We start from the raw sequence: 18924 nt of genomic DNA, 5'->3' as shown, positions 1-18924 counted from the left end.
TTTACCCTCTTCGAAAATTCGATACAGAAAATGATGCAGATATCGCTAGAATTCATATTTTGCTAAGTGTGTTCATACAATATATAAGTATTTGCGTTTTATATGGCAAATTTATATTTATACCGTTCTGTTAGATCTGATTCGCATTGCCAGCCGCCCCTATTCAGCTTATCACTAACGTTCTAAGTTTCTTTCATTTGTAAAACTCAATATGTAATTATCTAACTTAAATTAACTACAGCGAGAATGTCGGCCATAGACAAAGCCAGGTTTGAGACAATTCTCCCGAAGCTGCAATATGGAAAATTTTGCATTTGGGTTTGCATTCGTCGAGCAGGCTTACTGAGTTATACTCTAATTCTGAGATAAAGAACTTTGGACACTAATATATCCTCGGTACCTTGGTGTTATTAGTTCGCCAATGTTAACTTGCTTAGAATTTGTCTCAAAAGCCTGGTTAGTCTTTTCATCAATCGAGTTTTCAATCATTATATGAACCGTGATAGTTGGTATTATACAAGTGTTCTATTGTCAGATTAATTACAATGATGTTTATTAGAAGGTTCCGACCATTTAAATTATATTATTATTATTTTTTTTTCTCTCTGCCACGCTTACCAAAGATTGCTGTGTTGACCCTTTTCCTCCCCTTCTTTTTCCTAATCTTCCCAACAGATTTGCCCCATACAGAGCCCTTGTTATGCTTAGCTTTTTCTTTTCTCAGCAATACGTTATCGACAAATCCAGTCCACAAATGCAGGCATCAGCCTGAGGGTCGCTAGGTTACTGTTCGTCTGATCGCTGATTCCCTCATGTAACTTCATACGGAAAAAATACAATGTTTAAGAAAATCGAGGCTATCATCTCTATAGCTTGGGTCTATAGTTTGCACTTTGCCTTACACTTCAATTAAAACCATATATCTTACAAATCCTCAAGCAGTGCTCCGGTGTGTATCATTTGCGTAACTTTTATGAGTGACAGATGCACCACATTTCCGCTGTATCTGCGATAAGAATCATTAGTCAATCCTATGCTACAAAGTATTTTCCTCTCAGAACACATGTACCGTAATAACATGCTACATTTTTGAATTACTTGAGAAAGATTCTGGTCTTCCAACGCTCTAGTACGACGGCCACCAAAACTTGGGTCAGAGTTTATTGTGACGCGATACTTAGTAACCAGTTTAAAGTGGGGATCTATTCTTAAGGAAACAATTGTATACTTACAAGCGAAGCGGTGATTTTCAGGGAATCGCCAGCTTGTCCAGTATCATGGAGACGCTAGAGATAAAGCCTGTGCGTGTTATAATAGAAACATACATATTTTGTATTATAGAATTAACCGATAATAAATATCATCTGTAAAAATGTAAGAAGAAGCTAATTAATCTAGGTTGCTATTTGGCAATTTAAGATCCAGTCATTCTATAAAGTTTATTGTACTTTATATATCGGCTTTATTTCGGATTGAAGTTTTTGTATTAACGAAATATCGTTACTGTCTCATCAGCTCAATGGCGGCACACAGATTCATTTTAGCAAAGTGACATTGTAGTCACCAAAATCATCTGCGGCCAATGTCAGTACCATGACCTCCTTACTTACTGGCCGCCGTGTTTACAAACGCAGTCTTCCTATCACACCCCTACCACCGCTGTGAAGATCTTACTAAATTATTGGGGTCCATATATATGTCACTATATCTAATATATGTACAATGTAGAATGCAATTCGGCGCATTGCTTAATTTTACGGATGATTCAAGCGACGCATTTTCATCTTCAGTAATCAACACAGGGAGCGATTTCAATTGTACTCCCCATTCTTCCTGTAAGCACCACTTAACCACAGCAACCGCTGTTAATGTCACTGCGTTATTGACAATGATACATTGGTCAAGCATTATACGAATGATGTGAGGATCTCTGCCTCTTTGGCACACCTTAGCCACTTTGTCGGTACATCTGTTACTGTCGCCGATAACCATTAGTTAATAGCCAAGTTGCTTTACTGATTCCTCGAGCGATCCAGTTGTCCTACTTTGACAAGCAGGCCCCGCAAACTGAAGACACTTCCCTTCTTTTACATGTTGTAGTAAGACGTTCTATTCTAATGCACTCACGTAGAGTGCCAGGCCGTCGCATCACAGGCAAGGGCAATAGCAATATTTGGAGCATATGAAACACGTCATGCAGAGGTTCGTGAGAAGCACCGGCCTCTAGTTCTGCTAAGGCATAAGCACCTGCGAGCGACCCTGACATATACGCACGTACTCGGAAATACTTCTGTAAGACCGTAGGACTCTGCAGAGGTCCGCGTGGCCTCTATATCTATCGGCTTTTAAGCATCGCCTATTTCGTTTACTCTCCGAAATGGAGAAGGGCAATCCAGAGACGCTAGCGGTGGCCTCTTACCCCTCAGAAGTGACAGAGATGGGTCCGTTTCTGGGACACATGTGTCAAGGGGGACTCCTATTCGTGCTGTTCAAGCGTATCCTGTCGACGGCAGGAGCCACTGGAACCGAACTTGGGGTGTGGCGATATGATGTCGACGTGAGTCTTCCTCTCGTGATTCCAGTTTTATTGGCGCTTGGAAACTTCCTACCCGCCAGCCTGGCGCACTCTTCTTTTTATTTTTTGATTTTTGCTTCTAGCCTACGACCGCCAATGCTGCTTGTCTAGGCCTAACAAGCACGGGAATAGTTCATTCTTCTTTCTCGAATGCGTCACTTCCTAAAGGAAAACGACTTGTTAGATTTTGCTGCAAAGAGAATAGTACACATAAAGATAGACTGATATCTGTTATTTAATTTTGTATATCCACTACCACGCATCCCCGACCTCGGTAACGCCAACCGAGACAACACGGCCTGCGTGCCGCTACTGCCGAAGCTACACAGCTGCTGGTCGAAAAAGGGGCGAAGCGGCGCGACCACTCAACCAACATCACGCTGAATGAAGCGCACGCACTCAAATTATACAGTTGTGTGTATATGGAAAACTGCTAGAATATGCTACAGATGACAGAAAGCGTATATGTAACAGATGTAAAAACGTGACAATAAGGTAGTGATCACTTGTAGAATATTCGCTGAATTTCAAGTCCCGTGCAAAACAGGGTAGGCGGGCTGGTACCTTATCTAGGTGCATGTAGAAACATTTCAAACACTGTGTATGTGGACACAACTGTGAACATGAAACGAATTCGAAGTTGTTATTTTTATTGTCTTTATCACGTATAAGCCAGTCTCGGGATAGGGCATTATGCTTCGTTTGATTACGAAATATAGTTAAGTATTTTATTGTTGCAATCGAACTAAGTGGACCAATAAACAGTAAGAAGCTAAGCTAAATCATGCTTTTTCGTTTTGGCCATACCAAACTAGTTTTGCATTGTACCTTGAGGGCTTTTAAATTACTAAGGCAGCGATGCCGATGACCGAGTAAGATTTTTTTGCAAAAATGCCCTTTGACGATATGAGGCGTTCTATACCATGAGGCTTAACGGTATTCAATGCTTCGAAACAAAGATAGGTATATAAGCAAATGCAATCAGTAAGTAGATTAGAACTAATTTGTACGCATGTACAATAGATCAATATCATGACACGGTGCCTATTATTCCATTTAATGATCGCTCACACACCAGTAGTTTTTTTGAGCCACATGATTGGATGAGCGACCACCAATAGGGCTTAAGGGCCTTTTTCCATTGCAATATATATATATATATATACCTGGGAGTACAAGTCGAATATGCCTGCGTCCATTTAATCAAATACGGCTAACCCTTTTAGCTATACGGATAACAATAACCTTAGCAAATTTTCTCCACACCTGTGGCTCCTTCAGAATATCCTACATGTTGTATATACGATATTTGCAACGCTATATATTGAAATGGTAGGCGATTGAAAGAACTGTAAAATAAACCTGTCTGTGTTAGGACTGTCACCCGGAACGTCGGCAGAGAATCAGCGAGACGTATTATCCACGTATCCAAATTAACTTACTCTGATGCAGATGCGTATAATTACATCAAGCGATGTACTTGTTGCATCGATCATTTCTGAGACCGGCTTGACTGCCGCGAATAAAATTCGACGACATAGAGGCGCTCATCATCCAAGAAACAGAAATCAGCTCGTCAACCATAGCAAGCTACTTACGGACAACTGGGCCCAACCCGACCTTCAATGTCAAGTGTGACGGCTCAATCTCCGCATAATGAGCGACACTTCAACCATTGTTACCCGTTTATCTTATTTTTTGGTTACTTTTTTGGCCTCTGGTCCTTTCTCCTTCTAGGCAAATACATTCAACGATTCTCATGTAGAGGGAGGAGCAGGGAAACAAAGATAGGGCATTGGGAAGGGACTTAAATCCCAAAGAAAACGCTTTCTGGAGCAATATGTAAGCCAGAAGCATCATTGGTCCTCCTTTTAACGAAACTAATACTATGAGGAGATGATCTCGGGCTTTCTTGCACTCTACATCGTTGAAAACGTTTTGCAAGACATGTAGTTTTAGCAGGACGGTTCTCTTATCCACGTAGTTAATAACATAATCGCGTTATAAAAAAAATCATGACGCCGATAGGTTCTCCAAACGATGTGACAAAAATTCGTTGAACCTTTTTTATGGAAGTACCTAACAGCAAGGTGCTTTACTATCATCCACAGACGGTAGACTACCTTGAAAAGAAATACCCGCGTCATTTTGGGTTTAGGACCAAATATTTGTGAATAAGTAAGATAGGTCAAGTGGATAAAACAAAGAAATCCAGAGAAACCGATCCTATTGTTGTTGTCTCTAATCTAGCTTAAATGTATAGATATTAAGTACTTAAGATTGCTTTTGTTGGCTTTATTTGAAGTTGCTCCCGATTAGGTGGTTGTTCCAGTACTTACTATTGTTTTAATTGTAAGTCAACCATATAAGTAAAGCGGACTGGCTTAGCTTTATTATTGACTGGCAGGGTCGAGCGCTTCACGATCGCTCGCTTTTACCCGTTTTAGTTACAGATGTATATTTGTTCATAGGCTGATATTATAATGCTTGCATTATTACAACTCAGTTACACCTCTCAGGTGCGATGGCCTCATTCTGTGACTTGTCTCCAGTGAATTTTACTCCATGTCCAGATTTCCGTATAATGTTTTCCTGTGTGTCGGGCGCGATTTCGTTCCTTCCGAAACCGACTAAGGAGTTGCATAACTTCATTGTCGGCGCCTTGCATGAGCCCGCGACGGCAGGCTCAAACAACGAGGCTCCCTGCCATCCCAAAGCAAATTTTGCTGTCGTAGCAGTATTCGCGACTGTGACTGTGTTCTCTGCTTAGTGATGGGGCGGGGCCAATTTCCGTCTTTTTCTAGCAGCGAATTCATAGATCCCAGGTCCATGGAATAGGACGGGACTTCTTTTTTCGGCTTTCCCTCGTAAGCTGGCACGTGCCCTAGCCGTGTGCGTAGTCGCGTGCTTTAGTCTATATCCCCTGGTCCGGAAAATAACCCGTCATTGATCGACGAACAGTTTTCCTCATTTCTGGGGATTCCTGATGGCAGGTTTGAACTAATGACGTGACCGTCTGAGATTCCCTCGGAATAGTTCGATATAGGACGGCTTTGTTGAGAATGAACCCAAGATCTATTGTCCGTTTCGTAACACCCATGTGACCGTCGCTCATCCAGGACACGATGATGGTTGCTCGAAGCCCATAATCGATGCACTGAAGGTGGTATTTTTGATGATGAACATACGGATTAACAGATTCGCAGTGTCAACGCAACTGGACCCTGCCTGGGTTCCGCAGGGATCCTTGTCTTAACAACCAAAATTCCTACCTGTCATCATTATTACAGCATACTTGTGAAGCTAAGTTTCTTATTTAGTGTTTCATTGTATCAAATATGTTCGGTATTGCAATAGCATTCCTTGCATCTTCCTTCCTTTGAAAGGCGCCTCTTCCCAATTACGCATATGTGCTTGAAATTCACTTGTACGAGAACTGAACATCATGATATCGAAGAAAAAACATTTGCGTTTAGTTGACTTTCGAGTTCCTTAGACCCATTTTTGCTTGCCACAGTAGTGGCAACCATTGTAAACCCAACTTCAACGAAAATTAACTTACCACTCTGTCCATTTACTGATCAACGCTCTAGTCGACCAGCAAAGAGGACATATTCATCTTTTCCAAGATCAATTTTTAGGCCACATGCTTTTTCCACCTTAGCTGGCAGTATAGGTAGTAAAAGCCTTATATTTGGCCTGCTCATCTATCGTGCGGAAGCGCGTTCATTTATGCATACGATGCAGACAGGCTAAGCCAATGTGTTATTGTTGCTATATATTATTGTTGTTGTTGTTGTTGTTGTTGTTGTCGTTGCTGACCCCTGACATTTTGGCAGGATCGAGGTGGGCTAACAAAGGCGTCTTAGTCGAAGAGAAATTGGTAAGCTGGCCAACAGAGGCGGTTCATAAAGATCCAGGCTCTGGTTCTTCGTGAGGACTTTGGCCATGCGACTCGGAAGAATTGGCCTGATGGAGGTTCACGTATGGCGGGGAACGAGCAAGCTGAAGTGTCTATGTTATTCGGTATGTTATGTTATTATGACGTCTGGTCAATTTTCCGCTTGAACGACGCGAGATGGAAAAGTTCACGTGGGAGATCTGTTTCTCGAGCGCCGTTTGTTCACGAACGAGGACTCTCAAGCAAAAGGCAGCAAGCCAAGGAGGCGCAGCGAACTGTACAACAACCGCTGCGTTGCTAGCGGCCTCGGCAGCGACGTTAGTCGATGCCAGCAGAATCAGCAGCCGCGGCGGCGACGCACAAGCAATAACTGAAATCGAGCGAGCGACAGGAATAGGAAGTAAAAGCGGAAAAGGACGCTGGCCAGAGAGAGAAGAAGGAGGTGGAGCGCTGCAGAAACGGACAAGACGATTTTACGAGGTGGTTCGGGGCATAGCTTCAATCATCGTACGCTTACCTAGTAGTTTTGGTAGATCTGGGGCGGCTGGCCGGTTGCTGCGGGCTAACATAACGGTTGCTGGGTACATTTTTTGGGGAGAGAGAACCTGAATGAAAAATTTCACAAACGATTACATTGAGTGATGGCGGCCCACTGGCGAACGAGCACTGCACGAATGGGGATAGCATGTGTACGACTGTTATAAAACCTAACTGTATGCGTCTTTGGTGACAGAATATTCACAAAATTCAATGAATGAACAATAAATAAATGTGACAATATACACAGTTTGAAGAACTTGGCTTTGACGAGCGACTATTGCATCAACGTAAGTACGCGTATTATACGTTTATCCTTTTAGACGTTTTTCCTAAGACTAATGTTGATAGCTGTTGTAGTTTTCGATAGCATTCAATAGATTATGCCTGAAGCGCTAAATAAGATGAAACTTTTTATGCCAAAATAATATTTTTAGCGTTGTCTGAGACTCATCCTATAACTTTAGTAATTTGGCCAAAACATTAAGAACATATAGACGAACGTCTCATGCAGTGCAGATAAGTTAACCCGCATGATATTATTATAAATCCACTGAATTTATAAATTATTCGTAATGTTATATTATATTGTAAAAATATAAGATCGCGTTAAGAAATGTGAAATGAAAACTCATATATTTAATTGTTTTTTGCGCAAGTTATATGGAACCCAGTCATTAGCAGTATCTATATGCAAACTCAATACGTTGAAATTAATCTAACTTCATCAAAGCTACTATTGAGATGATTCCGGTTGGATACTTTGAAGTGTATCACTTTAGATTATTAAATTATATCGTTAATGTACGGGCTTCTAATAAACAATAGCGTATTCCTGGTGAAACAGCCTTTAGAATTGGCACCGATGACGACCCTACGCTCGCCCAACTACCTAACACTTTTCTTTGAAACACGTCTTCTTAGTTCGCTTGATTTCTACACAATCACTTCTCACTCGCAATAATTGCTTGCTGTTACCACAAATCACCATGAGGGCTTCTATTCTTCACAGCGTTTGTTGAGAAGTGTTTGTGTTTTTGGGGGTACTGACATTCCCTTGAAAGATGGAGGGGACATGTGAATATGTGACGCGGGGCAGAAGAGGGAGATCGAGGCCCCATTAATGAACATTCCATTAACCGCCCACTGTCAGTGCAATCCCGTACCCATTAACCGTCTGGATGAGTGCTTACACGCAAAGAACAGCATCAGCGGCTGCTCAATGAGGACTTTTTAGCAAAGACAGAGAGGGAGACTTGCGCTAAGCTGCGTCGGTGCAGCGGCGACCAAAATTAAGCAATTCACAAATGTTTTATAGCTATATACAGACAAGCTGGCCTAAACGTTATATTGAAGTTCTATAATTATTAACGTATTACAACTATATATAGGATAGAGCAAAAGTTACCTAACGATTTGACAGTCTTTATTTTAGATCTCTACAACATATGATCGTGTATAAAAGTAGGCATAGAGTATAGGGTTCGTGGTTGTGTTTCAAGCTCTAAATGACGAACGGTATATGTTTCTCGTAAAAATAAAAGTTGTTTATATCTAAAAAATAATCAGTCTTGCTCCCATTAGTTTTGTAGTAAATGGTCTATGCATAGTTTGTATCCTGTGTAAGTGTACCAATCGTCATTTTGACATGCACTACATACATATATTTGAACCGAGATCGGTTCTACAATAGTTTCAACTTAAATTGACACTTTTTTATTTTCGTAAATTAAGGTTAGCCAAATATTTTTTAGATGACCCTCTTCAACTGGTCTATTTCTTTTGTCCGCGACAAACTAGTGGCAGTTCGAAATGGATGACCTTCAAAGTTGAGACTCTACCCACAACTTAATGGTTACGAACTTCTTTTTTACACATAAGTTTAACGAGGCTATATCGTATGCCTTCAAGCAGTTAAATTTTTCATCCTTTTACCTTGCAGAAGAGTAATTTTGGCATAATACGATACTAATTTTGTCATATCTACCTTATTGGCGCGGACGCAATAAAGCTGTTTGATGGATGATATTCAATAATAATATCAGCAGATGATAATAAGGATAATCAGCAGATGTATTTTTCGATAAATCTGTTTTTATTGCGAATATTGAGTAAAATCGAGCTAATAAAATTGTTAAACAAGTTAAGCATATATTATTTTTATGCTATTTTTCTGCCTCAAATCTGGAACAGTTACATTGTAGAGGTCGTTAAAATCACTAAGTTGATACTATATCTACTATACCTATACAAACGCAAGAAAAAAAAGCCGAATACAAAAATGACGTTAATTATTAAAAAATAAGCATACATTAATCTAGATCTCAATGTTTCATATCTAATCTATGAAAATAGATGTTCTAAAACGTTCCCCCCTTGCTGTATCACACAGTCCTTAACAAGGCCAAGTATATATACCTGACAGAGTATCCAAAATATACAACTATATATACTGTCCATCTGACTGCTCACACTGATTTGCCCCTGTCACCCAGAAATAAACTGCACCCCCCGGCCGAGTCGTCCCGCCCCTTGTCTTTCCGCACTTATCATCGTACCTAATCAGTGACCTAGCAGCGCAATCATAAGCGGGTCTTTGGTCCCGTTGTAGTCCAGACCTATTCTATTTTCTATTGCTCTACGATTAGGCAGGTTTACTGGCTTTCGCACTAGTTGTAGCCAATATCAATAGGAACTAGAAACAGCTAGCACAATGGCCTTCATAGACCCTTGGCTAGCGTTCTGACGGCGAGGCACCGACAGGCCGATGTGTTAGGACTACGTTGTTGATACAGGACACCGCCGGCTTTACGCGAAACGGGTGAAGGGACGTTAAACGAAATAGGCGAATCTGACCACGACCGCAGTGTCAACTTCATGAACGGCGAGTGTATTAAGCAATGCTTGTGTCGGTGATGACCATATGACAGAATGGTTGCTCGACCGCCCGCTTGCCTGGGCAGATGGCTCGGTAGAAGCCTGATCCAGTTGCTGTACGCGTGTGCATGATGATCAGAGACGCCCATGGATGGACTTGGCTCATACGGCTGAGGAACGACTGTTTTGGCCCCGTGAAATCGTCACGTAGCCTGTAAACCATAAAATGACGATCGCATTGGCAGTCGTTGCCATTGCCACTGTCACAGCTCATGTTTGCGCTGTTGCCGAAAGTGGGTTCCTAAGGGAGGGACAGTTAGGGCAGGGTGTAGGGGGACGGCCGGACTTGGAGGACGGCAGTCGCGTTGACTTATTATAAAAACCTTTTAGCTCCTAAAGAAGAGAGAGAGAGAGAGAGCGAGAGGAAAAGGGAAGGTTAGCGTGAGGAATAAATTATATCGTTTAAGTGATGTTGCTATTAAAACAGATAGAGTTATGACTAAAATAACCATATTTGAGAACTAGTAAAGTATATTGTAGTTGCTCGATGAACATGACGGTCTTCTGATTTGGCAATGCGATGTTACATATAGAATGAAGTTAAAGTAGTAAGTGTCTATATTATATCAGGTGGCCTGAAGGTCGCTGCGGCCGGCGACATGATGTAGCTTTTTGTAGCCGAATTAGCAGATGTGTTCCCCTTCGATTCTAAAGGCTGTTTAGTTAAAAATTTAACAGTGTTGTCTGTATTTATCGCCCCTAGTCACAGTAATGGCTTTGTCAAGCTGGGCAAATCCGTCACCACGTCAAAGAGAAACATTAGCCTGGTCATCGGCTTATTTCTCCTTATGAGCCGAGGGTCTACACTAACATAAAAAAAAACAGCACCGTGCTCACATTTGTTTGTAGGCTATATTGTCCGCAGGACAGTGCAGGTGTTTTCCGGAGATTTGAGTCTGTTTTTTCGCTGGTCCTTAGTGACAATCATCGCCACACGACGGGAAAATGCACTCTATTTCATTGATCTGCTATTGGCACATCGAATCTATTAGCACTATTGTCCTACGCCAGGTTATCTTCGGCGGACACGGGGTGATTACAGACGTGGGGCGAGTAGATAAGCGAAAAATAAGCGACTGGATTCTACCGTCGTTATGTCGATTCATAGCATATTAACAGCGGTTGCACCGTCCAGTGTTGTTTTTTCGTAGCATACAATTGTGTCGCTATCTAACGATAACAGCTTCAGGCCGCTCGATACGGAATGCCCGCTAGTCTAAACCAGACCGAAGTTTATTCTATACAATGTAGTCGCTATGGAGTCAATCATCTGCAACAGCGATCGACGACACTTCCGTTCGCAGAACCCTATTTCAGCAACGTACATAGCTGATATATGCTAGGTCAAGCTCCTAGTAAAACAACGCTGCATCCTTCTAGATTTCAATAAAGATTATGTTCGGTTAAATGTTTTCTATGACTATATACATCGAGCCGTAACGCATAGCAATGACCAGTATCAAGGTTGCACTCACTAATCTGTCGAGAACATTTTATAGCTTCTATCAGACAGGACAGTCCGCAGCTCACCTGCCTTGTTCATTTACGATACAATCAAAAGCTATCTTGTATTGCTCCCCGTCACCTGCACCTGTCGTAGCTGGCTGCAGCAGAAATCTAAGCGAACGAGCCGCCATCACAGTCGCTCTCTGGGAATTGCTGGATTTAGTTTTATGCCGTTTTCAGTAGGACCAGGAAGAAAGGAGGCCGGATTTGAGATTACCATTACTCAAATTGTACTCCGCCACTAGCGCAATTTCAGTAAAGTTTTATCCCTCATGAAATACTCCATATGGCTTCCGATGTGGCCGCATGACCGCGTACGCTCGCGTGTAAGGACTCCCAAAGGTGTACATCGGTCTGGTGGTAGCGCTATAAAATATGTAGGCTCACTCCACCCACGCTCTATGTTCCGTCGCTAAAAGCGGTTTAGACAGATATATAAACCCAGACAGTGCTAGCGGGTGAAATATACGCACTAGCCGAAACAATAAGCCATCGAGCCCGCTAGCTGCGGTCGTGGATGGCATTAGTTATTTATTGGGCCGTTAAAATGTTTAAAATCGCAATTTGTACGTGGGTTTCAAACATGTGCTATAGTCAGCGGTCGTCATGTTGGAGACATGTTGTCATATCGCTAGATAGATAACAACTAACTGCTCTCTGACTCTTTTCATAATAAGAAGCGATTGTATCGAGAAGACCGCATTGTAATACCTCGATGTTGAAGCTTTTTGTTCGTCTCAGAGACGCTCGAGTAGTCATCCGAAAGATACCACCAGATACGTTTAGGTTTTTAGCCGTAATGGGAAGCTTTTCAGTAATATTGTTTGCAATTAGAATTGAAGATCACCATTATTTGACCCGTGGTACTACTGATCGACTTATTGGAAATAATCATTCAACTATGCATGGAGCCATCATTACCTTCGCAGCCCCGATTTGATCGGATATTTCCGCAGGCAACATCTACTTAGTTGCTTTATCACAAATTTCGATTTTTACCGGCGCGGTATGATACGTCGGTGTATCACACTTCGAAGTACTGAAATCAAATCCCAAGACATTATCTGTACTGTATTATATCTAATTGTTTCGTATTTTGTTTTTCTTTTGAAGTGTGAAGAACATGAACGTTTATTGAGTTCAAACGTTGTGATTTGCTAGCAAAATCCGAGTCTGAGCGATCAATAAAAGGCTTCAATAGCTCTACAATTACAAAACTAAATGTATGCACAAGTCGATGCACCATAGTGAGGTAATAATCCTATTGAACATCGTGATAAATAGGAATCTATCTATTCGTTAAAGTTAACAAAACAATACTGTTATTTGGATCTGTATGATGGAAAAACCGCGGAGTAGGAAAGTAGTATTTTTCAAGGTTTCATCAACCCCGCTCTACCTGAAATCTGGCTGAATTTTTTCTAGGTAGATTCAATCGTTGTCTGATGGAGCAAATCCTAATCTAGACTGCTACGAATACCATAACAAGTTTCTAGGCCACGAAGTTTCAACTCGGTACAACCACTCGCAGGATTCAGCTACGTGCGATGTTTTTGTTTATGTTGCTTTTTTGACAGTTGTTATTTACGCACTATGAAGCTTTTGAATCCGTTCGTTTACGAGTTCCTTTCTATCTTTCATGAAAGAGACCTCAATAATAGCGACAAACGAAGGGCGCTCCTATCATGAAGTTATGAAAAACTTAACGTAAAAATGTTAAAATCAAATTCTGTGCATAAAGCATTTTTTTTTTACTACTCATAGGTTATACCGATGACAGTGGTGCCGTGTTACGTTACAAGTTGAAATCCTCGCAGAAGTATTCTTCTGCAAAATTTAAAAATGAACAAATAATAAGGCTACATTCGAGCAAAGGATCTCCATTCTGGACCAACTTGCCCGGAACTGGGGTCGTGAAAACTTCTTTAATAAACTTGAAGAACAAGCAAAATATGTCACTGGTAGATGAGTGTAACGAGGAAGATTGCCCTATCCCTGTTATAGTCCGAGTAGTTGAAACAGAGCTTGATATCATTACTGTTTATCTATCGAACTGAAAAAAGTTCCTCGATGTTCCATTGCGGTACAACAATTCAGTCAAGTCATAAGATGTGAGCACAGACTACCGCATGCCCTGAACTTGGTTCTTATTAGCATACAGAGGGAATGATCCACCGTCTACTTGGACGCTAGCCTTGATTCATCGAACACAGATCCAATTTAAGCCGAGCTATCTGCTGGTACAAGCTTCATTACAATGTTTCTTTTTAAATCATTAGATCAGCACACAGAATGCACAGACAAATGATACGCCTATGAATTTGAAAGGTACGTTTTTGTTTGTACTGCCTCTACTCCGAGTCGCGCCACGATACGTAAGTACTAGGCAGCTTAAGTAGAAAATGAAAATCACTCAATAGTATTGCCGATTATATAGTAACACTCGTTTGCCGATATCAATTCATGTACATACGATTGTTCTTAGAAACGAGCGAATTGTGCTTGGGATCGAAGCTAGAAGATATCTATGATTGATTGTTATGGCGTTTGGTGAAAAGTTCGAAGTAGTTGGATTTGGCCAAGTGACTTCCTTTTCCAACAGTAGTAAATCGTCCTAACTCTGGAACTTTCCACACCTATTTTTAGAGTGTAAGTCTTTTATTGTGTCATCATTTTTGTTCCCTGTCAACGGCTATATTAGCTGTGGCGCGTGCTACAGGGGTATGTATAAGGTATCAGAATGTATACTTGAAGCAAGCATTTTTCGCGCGCACAGCAACCTGCCGCAACAGTTATCTCAGAGGGTCCCGTCCCAAGTATGCTGAGCCTCTGAAACGACCATTGGTGCTTTTTGATCTTGAGGAATACAATTGTATGATGAAAAGCTCAATCGATGATACGATGAACAAGCCGTTAAAGAAATGTATGAGAAAATGTGTTGCTCATATAAAAAAAGAAAGCCAGTCATCTTCTTTTGAGTTGACTACAGCCGAATTCGCATAATGCTAACTTCTTAGTGGCGGTCCTTTCCTAGGAACAAGTAGGCTTTCAGGAGGGTCCGTACGTGTTTTAGGCTACCCCCTACGTGTTGAGTTTTACGTCCGATATCGCCGTTAGGTACTTTATCAGACGGCTGGCTCCCAATGCGAAGCTAGCTTTCTATGCCCAGGTTATAAAGCTAGATTGCAACGTTTCCCTAAGATCAGCCGGCAAATACGCTACCCATTAAGCTGTTATGGACACTAGCCAAATCCTCGTATGAATCGTATTGTTACGCGTGTTGAGCACTTGATATGCGCTCTAGGCGCAAGGGATGTACCTGAAACAATCACGACAAGATTTTTGCCCAGTGGTTGTTTTTTCTTTAGTTACTAGTTAGCTAGTCGTCAAGCGCCTAAAGGCCCTCAATAAACCAATTTTCCACATCTGCCGCCAACCATTCACAAAAGTTCGCATCGTAAGGTATTCGTTGGTATTATGCGATAACATACGTTGACAACGATCTATGCGGGCCCACGGTTACTTAAAGTAGGCTAACAATGCGGGGTCGAGTTTAACAACAAACGCCTACGTTCCTCGATAACAAGAAACAGTACAGACATAGAACTAAATTAGTTTTTAGCCATGATTATTAGCTAAAAATACATAATACCTCAGTAAACGCAAGCAAAAAAAAAGAAGCATCATTTATATAAAGTGTGATCTTCCTGGGTTAGAACCACCTGATGGGGCACACGTACCCAGCTCACGCTGACTCAACAAAGGGCAAAATTTAGTTTGCTTTCAACGGCACTTGGTGAATAGCGTTTATTTTCTTATTGTGTATCTGGGATTATGGCGTCAGCACGTAGCAAGCGGGTTAATGGCAGGTGTTGGCTTTACGCTATAAATCGTTCACAGTGAGCTCAACAGCGTGTTTGAGTGGCGCCCTAAAGTTCATGGCTCCCTTTTACACGATGTTGCGCGCGGCGTTTAATCGTACGGGGTGTTGACTTAAAACGAACGAGGTCATACACACAATATAGGTGCGGCTTATATATTTATTGACATTGTTACATTGTCAAGTGTATGGTATAGAGCTTACGAATGTGCCTATCCTAGCGTCCGTAACAGTACTATAAAAAGAGTGCATTCGAAATAAGCTATCTTCTCTTTAGTATTATGTTTTTACAATTACGATGTGTTACCGATGCATGACGATCATTCATTTGATACAGAAAAACATTACATCAACTATCAGATATGGCGAATTAAAGTGAAGAGATTCGCTATTATATATCTATTACATTTTTCGACAATTTATGTTTCGTTTTGTCCCTTCGAGTTATTGAGGGTTAACTTATGAGGGCCGACCTATTCAGCCTGTTCTTAAAATTCATTCGCGGCCGTTTAATAGGCGTGGACCAAACGAGTGTAGCCTAGGGACCATACCGTACAGCAAACAGACAGCAGGTACCACCAGCGGTAATATGTGTACGATATATGGAAAAAAGCATCGATCAACTGTCAACTTCAGTGGGAGTTCACAGTGGCTAACACATATAACGGTAGTCATAAACGAACTTCAGCGTATTTCGTTCGCCGTTCGCCAGCAAACAAAAAAAAAACAAATCATAAAGAAAACAGAACAAAAACACCGCTCAGATTAGCAACTGAACCTTCCGAGGAAATAATGAAACAGCGACTCGATTTCCGGTGGGCTAACTTCGTCGAACGCGAAGTGCGACGATAGAGCTCAGATCGCGGCGACAGGCAGCCATATATAGAAACAAGCAAACACGCTGCTACGAATATAAGTCATAATAAGCGTCTACAAACATCTAGCGTAACAGTCCTTCCTATTCGTAATAAAGGGCCAATACCTAGTTCGCTGGCTGGCAGGCAGGCAGGCAGGCAGGCAGCCAGTACGACTAGCTGTGTGGCAAACGAGCCCGCAAAACACTTCTACGAAAAGTGACATGCTAACTAGCCTTTTTTAGGTTGTTGACCACAAATCTGGCCAACTTGCAACCTCCTATGACGACGACGACGAGGCCAGAAAAGGAGACGGAAATGAGAAACTGGTTTTCAGTTAGTACAGGAAGGAGGAGGGCATAGTATAACATTGCTTAGTTCGGATGCGGCATGTTTGCAAATGCATGCTCAACCTCATCGGAACTGGCGGCAACCGTGGAAAAAGCAAGAGTCTTTGACGCTATGATGCCACTATATCCACGTGCTAGGAAACGAATCCGTTACACAAGTAGCTGAACGTTGTTATTACCATCCTTTACGGTACTCCAGTAGGGACGCATTACTAGTTTTTCTCTGCGATGGGAGCGCTCGAAGCCACTATAGGCCCCGACAAGACAACCGCGAGTTGATCAAGAAGTAGACAACTCCTGGCCAGATGCTTTGTCTTTGGAGTCGTTTTCAGGACTGTTCACCTTTTTTTAAGGGGCTGTTAAGAGCTTCGGATTACTCTTCATTGAGTTGTGACTCTAAAACCAATGATGTATCTACAATTAGATAATCGCTTCACACACGAGTTTCATTGGAAGGTAAGGGTGGCGTTTCATATTTTACCCCCGCAGCATATTGTTCACAGAGGTTAGCAATGCCTATTCTCGCGGAGAAAGCAGTATGACCTTGGTAAGCGCCCGTGGCGATTGAATTTGAGTGATGACCTTGTAAAGCGCGTACTTGAGCTCGTATTTAGACGCGGTACATGACAGCCTAATTATTTAGTATGTCAGGTCTGTGTCGCTAATGTCCCGACGGTAATCACGCTGCCCATTGAAAATCGAGTAACCGTATACAGGAAAAGGACCGTTTCGTGCCCAGCTAAATACGTAAGGCACGCATGCAAAACAATGCTTGCGGCATCAACAAGCGACCGTATCGTTATGCGGTAGGATAGCAGTTAATCAATTGAGTTTTTTTTCTACTACTCTACTTCCATGAGTTTTTTTTTTGGTCTTCTTCTAAAACGATTAAAGTAGAAATGTCCTATTTTCAGTTTTTATTGATTCATCTGCTTGCTAAAACAGTATCAAAAATGCGTAATTTAAAGTACGTGATATTGTTTACTGCAGATGCACTATTTTCGCCGATGACATAAAAGTTCTGTCTTACTTTGCACGTCATCTCTTTTAGCCCAATAGAAGTTAGTCATTGATAAATACTTAATGATGAAGTTCGCTAGAACCTGCTAAGCAGCTTAACAAACTGAATCTTTAACTCTATTTGTGTAACACACTTATTGAGATATTCCACGACTGATTTATTGTAGTATAGCGTCCTAGAATGTGTTTGTTTAGCTCAGCGATTTAGTTGATACCACTGAGAATACTGCTAGACAAGTTCTCTATAATATTGTCAACAAAATCAACAACTTGTTAGTGGAACTGAACCTATCAGAGGATTGACACAAGCCCAATGTAGGCCTGTTGCCGATGGCAGTATCTTGTCGCACGTGAGTTCCATGTGATTATTGCTCCATTCGGCAGAATTTTACAGAGTACCACATGAGCTACATGTAGATGCACTATGGCGCCTCATCTCCGCATATAGACGTACACCTACTAAAGACTCATTTCTCCCTAGTGCGAAGTTTCCGTAAGCAGAGCACAGAGCTGGCCGTACCTTCAGCAGGTTTTCGCGAAGCTAAAAATTATTGTTAGTATTATTGCCCGCTCAGATTCGTTCGTACGTCTCCTATTCTGCTCTATTTCCCGCCCGCACATGATGCTGTCATCAAGCTGCGCTTAAGCCGAAGTGTATGAACATAATCCTTTACAGTGGTTCTCTATGCGGAATGGGCAAGGTCTGCATGGGGGTTGGTCACAGGCAGAAGATATATGCCCGATGTACATGTTTGGAATTCATGCGACTTCGTGTGGTTGGCTCTCGTGATTATCCTTTGTGCCTACTTGCGTCCTAACTTCGCTTTCTTTCCCGTTGTTTCGTTCTGCTCATCACGCACTACTTACGACCTAGGACGCATTGATCCCTGTAGAGCTTTTGAAATGGCTATCCCAGTGAAGGTAACAAGCGGCTCGTCCAGGCAGCCTATGATGGGTGGGGCCGGCGTGTGCAGCGGGGAACTTTGTTCTAATTTGTGTCAATAACGCCAAGAGAAACACATGAGGGCCAAGTTAGAATATCAGTGAGTTAAACGTGATAGACTTGAAGACGACGAGGTTGTGTTGCTGATTTTTTCGCTCGACGAGGAAAGCAGTCGCTCGCATAGGTCAGAACAGGCAACCATGCGAACGTATCGACTAGCGTGGACCGGGCATATAGACAAAATTAGTGAAGGATTTACGCGCCGCTTTATGTAAACCTGACAGCAATTTGCTTACCCGAACATCTAGTCCTACAGCGAACCTCTAATGTTACAATATAGGATTATATGTAAACATAGGACCACTAAACTTTTACGTATTAAGTCTCGTGTTAACCTGAATCCGTGTGTTGTTGCTTTATA

This window comes from Varroa jacobsoni, unplaced genomic scaffold (assembly GCF_002532875.2).
Source record: "Varroa jacobsoni isolate VJ856 unplaced genomic scaffold, vjacob_1.0 contig01854, whole genome shotgun sequence".
In the NCBI taxonomy this organism is placed as follows: domain Eukaryota; kingdom Metazoa; phylum Arthropoda; class Arachnida; order Mesostigmata; family Varroidae; genus Varroa; species Varroa jacobsoni.
Note: the sequence above shows the minus strand (reverse complement) of the source record.